The following is a 6,931-nucleotide window of genomic DNA, read 5'->3' on the forward strand; positions in this document are numbered from 1 at the left end:
GTTTTCAACCCTAAAAGTTTTACTTCTATCCTTTTTAAGGTCTTATATGTTTCTGCTTAACATGTTCAATCTTCCTTCTAGCCTGTTCATACGGACTATAGAATATAGTCACAATAATCGTATTAATGTGCTTGTCTACTAATCCTATCATTGGTATCATTTCTCAGTTCCAATTAACTGATCTTTCTCTTCATTATGGCTTGTATCTTTCAGCATCATTGTATGCCTAGTAATTTTTATTATTTATTCATTCCTAACAATATTCTTGAGCTTTGATATGGGATCCAGTTAAATTATTAGGAAACAGTTTGATCTTTTGGGATCTAGCTTTTAAGGTTTGTTAGGTGGAACCAGAGACGTTTTTAGTCTGGCGTTGATGATTCCACTACTGAGGCAAACCCCTTCATCACTCTAAGTAATACTCCACCAGTGGTGAGGTTTCCCACTCTAGTTATTGGGAACGGAAACCACTCTGCCCTCCATGAACGTCAGGCACCATCTCCCTCACCCTTTCAGGGGCCTCCGCTGACCTTGAGTCATCCTCATGTGGATGCACTGATTAGTTCTCCATTGACTATTCAAGTGAGACTTCTGCAGATCTCCAGAGTCCTCTGTTTGTGCAGCACTCTCCTCTTCAATACTCCTCCCCACTGTCTTAGCTGCCTGGGTATCCCAGGACTCCCTGCTCTGTCTCCTCAACTCAGTCACTGCACTCGGCCTGGGTTTCCAAAGCCGGGACAATTACAGGACTCACCTCCTAGTTCCCGATCTCTTCCTTTCACTGATTGATGTCCAATGTATTGAGAGCCATTGTTTCAAATAGTCTTGCTTTTCAGTTGTTTCTGGTAGAACAGTAAGTCTGTAAAACCTCTTACTTCATCTTGGCCAGAAGCAGAAGTCTGATTCACATTCTTTTGTAAAGGGTTTTGTTACAACATTTTATTCAATATCCACCAAGGGCAAGGCATTGTGCCTGCTACCTGCAGGGTTCCGTGCGGTTTGTGGTTGCTGTTGTCGTGAGGAGGGGCAGTAGGGAAAGGAGGTGGAACACAGAAGTGGTAAGGCATGATCAGCCCCTCAAGGAACTCACAATCTAGTTGGGAAGACTAGGTGTATTCACAGCGTACAGATAACACTATAAAGAAGGCGGTGAGGACCCAGGAGTATTTATTCAATGATATAGATTGTGAGAATAAACAAGTAATCTTTTCTGTCAAAGAAGGGAGCTTAGGCAGTCACCATTTTGGCCCGAGTGACTTACATTTTGAAATGGCAAAGGTCAACCCCTCTCTTTTTCCTTTCAATTAGCCAATCATGTAAGACTGTGAGCCTAACCTCTTCCAATCAAGAGTAAGGGACAGATCACGTGGGTCAGGAATAAAACCCTGAGCGGACTGCTGGCTCAGTGAGCGTGTGCTTCCAGACCAGGTGCATGCGCGCCTCCTGCAGGAGTAAAGGTATTGCCTTGCTGTCTGGCTCCTGCATATCTGTGTTCTGCCAGGAAACCCGGTTTGGGGGCTCACCTCATTTCTAACAATATCACGAGCCTATGCTAGTTTCTGTGAAGAAACATGGTGAACCACACAGACACACCCCCTCTTGAAGCTTACTTTTAGTGGGAAAACAGGTAATAAGCAGATAAATAGATAGCTGTAATAAGAGCAGTGAAGGAAGATTACACAGGATAAGGGAGCGGAGAGAGACTGAGGTGCTATTTGAAAGGAGGAAAGCCTTTCTGAGGCAGGGCACTGGAGTGGAGACCTGAATTCAACGAAGCAAGTAGTAGAAACGTGTGCTCCATGATGTGCAAGGAAGAGTTCTCCTTCCAGCCGGCAGTCAAGTAACACTCCTGACGGTTACATTAGAATTTCCACAGGATTTTCTAAGGAATGACCTTGGCTTGTGGGGGCCATGATGAGAAAGGGAAAGGCATTTTTGTGAGACAGAGCATAAAGATGCTTGCCTGGAGCAGAGTATGCCAGGAACGGTAAATGAAATGAGGAGTGAATCTTAGGCCAAAGTCAGGAAGCATGAATGGACAGGCTGGAGAGTCTGATCTTTGTTTTGCTGGACTTGAGCAGGAAGTGGGGTAACCAAAGCTTTAGGATGACCACTCAAGTCTCCATGGACACAGGATAAATTAGAAGTATGGTGCAAGCATGAAGACGAATGGTCGGAAATTAAAACATCACCCGGCAATGGCTGTGTGGGTGGATGTACTGGACCTGGAGTAGGGATGGGAGGAGTAGGGACAGTTCAGAGGAGGAATCAGCATAGTTTGGACACTTGGTGGGATACTGGATAACCAGGGGGTGAGGGGGTCCATGATGTCACCAGTGTTCAAATTCATTGTAAAGGTTTAAACTTGAGGACTAGAGAATAAGATGGGAATAGAGTCTTTCCACAAGAAAGATCCAACTTACAAATATCAGACTGTAGATGTGAAACTAGTTTTCTGCTGTGCCTTTCTTAATGCACTGACAGGAGGACACTGATGCCAACCGGCTCTCTTGCTGAAGCAGACTTGATTTTCAAGTGAACAGCTCAAATCCAGCATGCCTGAAAATCTGAACCGTCTCACTTTCCCTGACAACTAACGGCACTGCATTAAATAGATCACCATTTTCAGAAACTCTCTTTTAGTTTTCCAATCAGAACAAAGATTTCAGAAAAGACAGAGACAGGCTTCTTTAGACACCACGTAAAGCTAACTACACTCACGAGACAATTACAAATGAACTGAGGGAAAGCTGCGGCCAAATGAAATGGACCAACAACTGTCATATTCCCAATGGCCAATCAAGAGCTAGACCAGCGAGAATGTAACAGAAGTCTATTATGATGAAAATAATGATCTCAAGACAAGGAATACTTAATGGTTTGCAAATTTCAGTGCAAAATAAATATTCATCCATGTCCAACTGGTAAGTTTCAAGTTCTAACCATTTTGTATGGCTGAGAGTATTACCTGGAACCACGGGGCATTTTTTTAAGTGAGAGGGGGAACAAATCATTCATCTTCACTTCAATTCCAATACAACTGCAGAATGCAGTGGCACATGAGAAAAGTGGATGATACACGGAGGGGTATCTTTTTTACATTCCAGAGTATATCACTGTTTGGGCAGAATGGTTCTCTTACTGGAACTGTTCACAAAGCAACCTATTATATGGTGAGAGGTACCCTCTGGGCACCATTGAAATGATTATGAAAGGAACAATCAAGAATGCCAAGTGCAGTGCACAAAACGCAGGTAGGTGGTGAAGACAGATAAGCAGCCTAGGTCTAGGAGGTTTAAGTTGTACAATCCGAAGCTGCAGAAAGATGCGCTACACAATTTTCGTTACAAGCAGTCACAATTGCAGAATGGGTAATGAAAAGCTCATATAGTTAAGTACTGAGTCCATAAAACACACACACACAAAGCTTTGCAGCACAGGGGAACTAAATGATGGGTAAATAGACAAAGAAATAATCAGAGAGCAGGAAGAGAAAGCCAGGCTCGCTTTCACAAAATTCCTCTGGTTTTGGCAACATCACCTGCGTGACACACATAATGCGGTCTCTATGTTGGATTATTTCAAAAGAGGGTTTCTCAACCTTGGAACTAGTGACATTGGGGCCAGAAAAGTCTTTGTTGTGGGGGCCATCCAGTGCATCAGAGGACATTCAGCAGCATCTCTGGCCCCTGTCCCCTGGATGCCAGTAACACCTACTCTGTCAGCCGTACAACCAAAACTGTTTCCAGACGTCCCCCAGGCTCCTGGGGGAGGGGGACTCACCTGTCTAAGAACCACTACCTTAAAGCAAAGCAGCAATGCAAACTGCCCCGGGCATGATTGCCCCAGGTAACCATAGGCACATCACCCTTTAAAGAGCATCATTATTTAAAAAAGCTAACACTGCCAAAACCGGTTTGGCTCAGTGGATAGAGCGTCGGCCTGTGGACTGAAGGGTCCCAGGTTCGATTCCGGTCAAGGGCATGTACCTTGGTTGCGGGCACATCCCCAGTGGGGGGTGTGCAGGAGGCAGCTGGTCGATGTTTCTCTCTCATCGATGTTTCTAACTCTCTCTCCCTCTCCCTTCCTCTCTGTAAAAAATCAATAAAATGTATTTAAAAATAAATAAATAAATAAAAATAAAAATAAAAAAGCTAACACTGCTCAGAATGTCCTATTGCACACTGAATTAATCTGGAAAATAACCTCAGAGTAGTTTTAAGTAACCAATTTACACGAGTTCTACAGAATTTCTTTGCTGACTTCTCCTTCAATCAATCTTAACATACTGGCAAGTGTTCGGTCTACTATCCACTCATGCAGTGAGCGGCACATTCTGTGTGACAAATACAACCAGACTGGCACTCTCCCGAGATACAGTGGGAAAATAGTAGTTCACACTTCCTCCACTTGATGAGCTTAAAAACAAAATCCAGGTGTATTTTGAGAGAGAGAGAAAGATTTACATCTACTGTGAGACACTGAAGCGGCCGAATGGTCTCATGGTCATTAGGCTATCAGACATATAAGGAGCCGTTTTTATTTTTTCTAGCAATTTACTCTGTAAAATCGCATGTCAGCTGCATAGTTATTGTCATCCGTTAAACTAGTTGTGAGTTTTCCTAATCTAGAAATGGGGCTAGATTCACTCCATGAGGGCAGGGACGATGTCTTATGTGCCTTTTTACCACTGTATCCGTGACATCCAGCCAGTGCCTGGTCTATAGCACGCAGCCAACTAATGTTTTGTGAATGAATAAATGGATGAGGAAAGAAATGCCTACTTTCAAGCACACAAATTAGGATGTCAGCGCCTCAACAAGTCTGTGGTTGGCAGTTGGTACTTAGTAGGTGGCCAACAAACATTTGTGGAACTCATCTAACCGTGAGGTCTTTCCCTGTCTCTAAAGCCCACCTGACTGAGGCCAAGGCCAGGGCACTGCTTGAACCTGGTGACATGCTCATCTGCTCAGTCCTGTCCAAGTATGACACAGAACATGTTCTACCATAAAGACCCTAATTAAGGCATCTTAGGTGGAAAGACTTCAATACACGCTTTGCAAAAGGACAGTGTCACCCCTTTGACAGATGAGAAGGTAAATGTTGCCCTTCAGCATCATGACCCTGTTACTAAAGAATTTCTAAAGTGCCTCAAGAGCCACCCATACGCGGGAGGCGACAGTACTGGCCATGCTGCCGTCTCGGCAAAGGCTTGGGAACATACTGTGATGCTGTGCAAATTAAATCATCACAGGCATCAAGGAAGGAGTTTATCCTCATCTTAAATGGCATTATCTCTCATATGGAAACTTTAACAACTCATCTAAAATGAAAAATCGCAAGCGTGCCAAGAAGCGGAGCTGCTGCAGGAATGATGATGTGGCTCTTGGGAAAGGCGCCGAGATTCTCTCGAAGAACAGAGGGCCCCGCGAGTGGCACGTTGGGACACACGTTAGGATGGTGAAGTGGCAGTGCCCAGAAGCTACTGTGAATGGGAATGACAGGCAATTAAACCCCTTTAAGATCCAGCGAAAGACAAAGACAGTAGATTGCAGCGATGCTTCAATAACCAACCACTAGCAGATTAGCACAGGCACGATGGAAAACACAAGTAAAAATTCCTCAATCAGACCAAATGCTCGCAGGGAACCCAGGCCAAGAAAGCACTGAAAAGCAAATAGAAGCAAGGTATAATCCAGTCATTCAAAAAACACTGAGAAATGCATTCAAAAACATTTCCACGATTTTTATCTACAGTTTAAGGGGACAAAATGAATGAAACCTTCACTAATATGAAGGAGGATACATTTCTTCTCTGTTCTCACTCCACCCCCCTAACCAGCATTACCAGGAGATGCCCTATTCTATGTGAGAATTCCAGGACGAGGTCACAAAATACAACACACATCCCTGCAATGTGCGTTAAGCTAGTTATACATGCAGACCTCTCGAGTTCATTGCACTCAGTGCTTCCCATTACCAAAAGAAGATTCATGACGCATGGCGCCCATAAATGAAACATGGCATACCGGTAGTAATTACTCGAGTTGTATCCTTAAGTCTTTGAAGATAAAACAGCCAACAATGAGAATTTGATAGCTAATGTTGCAATTAGTTACAGATACAACGCAGTGACCTATATAACTTACTATTTTTAAAAATCTAAAATTTACACAGGTTAATAGCATAAAAGATTCTCCACTGTTACTCATGGCAGAAATGCAGTTCTATAAATGCACTAGCATGGCCTTCTTATAATAACTGCTTAACTTGATATAAAGGGAGATCACCCATGTTAATTTTTTGACTAGGAAAGGCTCTGATTAAACAAACGTTCCCTGAGCATTACTGTGTGCCAGGCGCTCAGACAAATGCTATCTCATTCTATCCCCACCGTGCCTACATGGTAGGAAACCCTCCCATTCCACAAATGAGGGGATGGGGTGCTGGTGGTGATGTGGCTTCCCCAAGGCCACATGAAGCTGCCCTTGTCACGGGGCGAGGGGTGGCTTGTCATAATGAGATGCCTATCAAAGCACTCTTGCCGAGCCAGAAGTTAGGGCTGGTCTACAGGATACGTATTTTTGCCTGTCAAGCACCCTTTCTTCTGAGAAGTCAGCTCTCTCCCTCAGTCCTTAGTCATCACTGGCTCTGTGGGGCTTGCATGGAGCTGACCCCTGAATCTGGTCCAGGAAGAAACGGGCCCCAGGCTGGCCACACAGAGCACAGGAAGAAGCTGGGTCAGCAGGAGAACCTGTCCCCTGGGTCCCCAAGCCCACATGACCACATGGGACGGAGCTATAGCAAAACCACTGCTCTGCCTGAAGTGGCCAACACAGGGAAGGAGCGATGGAGAGACACCACCATCACATCGTTGTTCCTCAGAGCCTTTGGTTGTTAACTCCGTTCTCTGGCATGGAGGGGTGCTGTT

This window comes from Plecotus auritus (assembly GCF_963455305.1).
Source record: "Plecotus auritus genome assembly, chromosome: 9".
Taxonomy (NCBI): Eukaryota; Metazoa; Chordata; class Mammalia; order Chiroptera; family Vespertilionidae; genus Plecotus; species Plecotus auritus.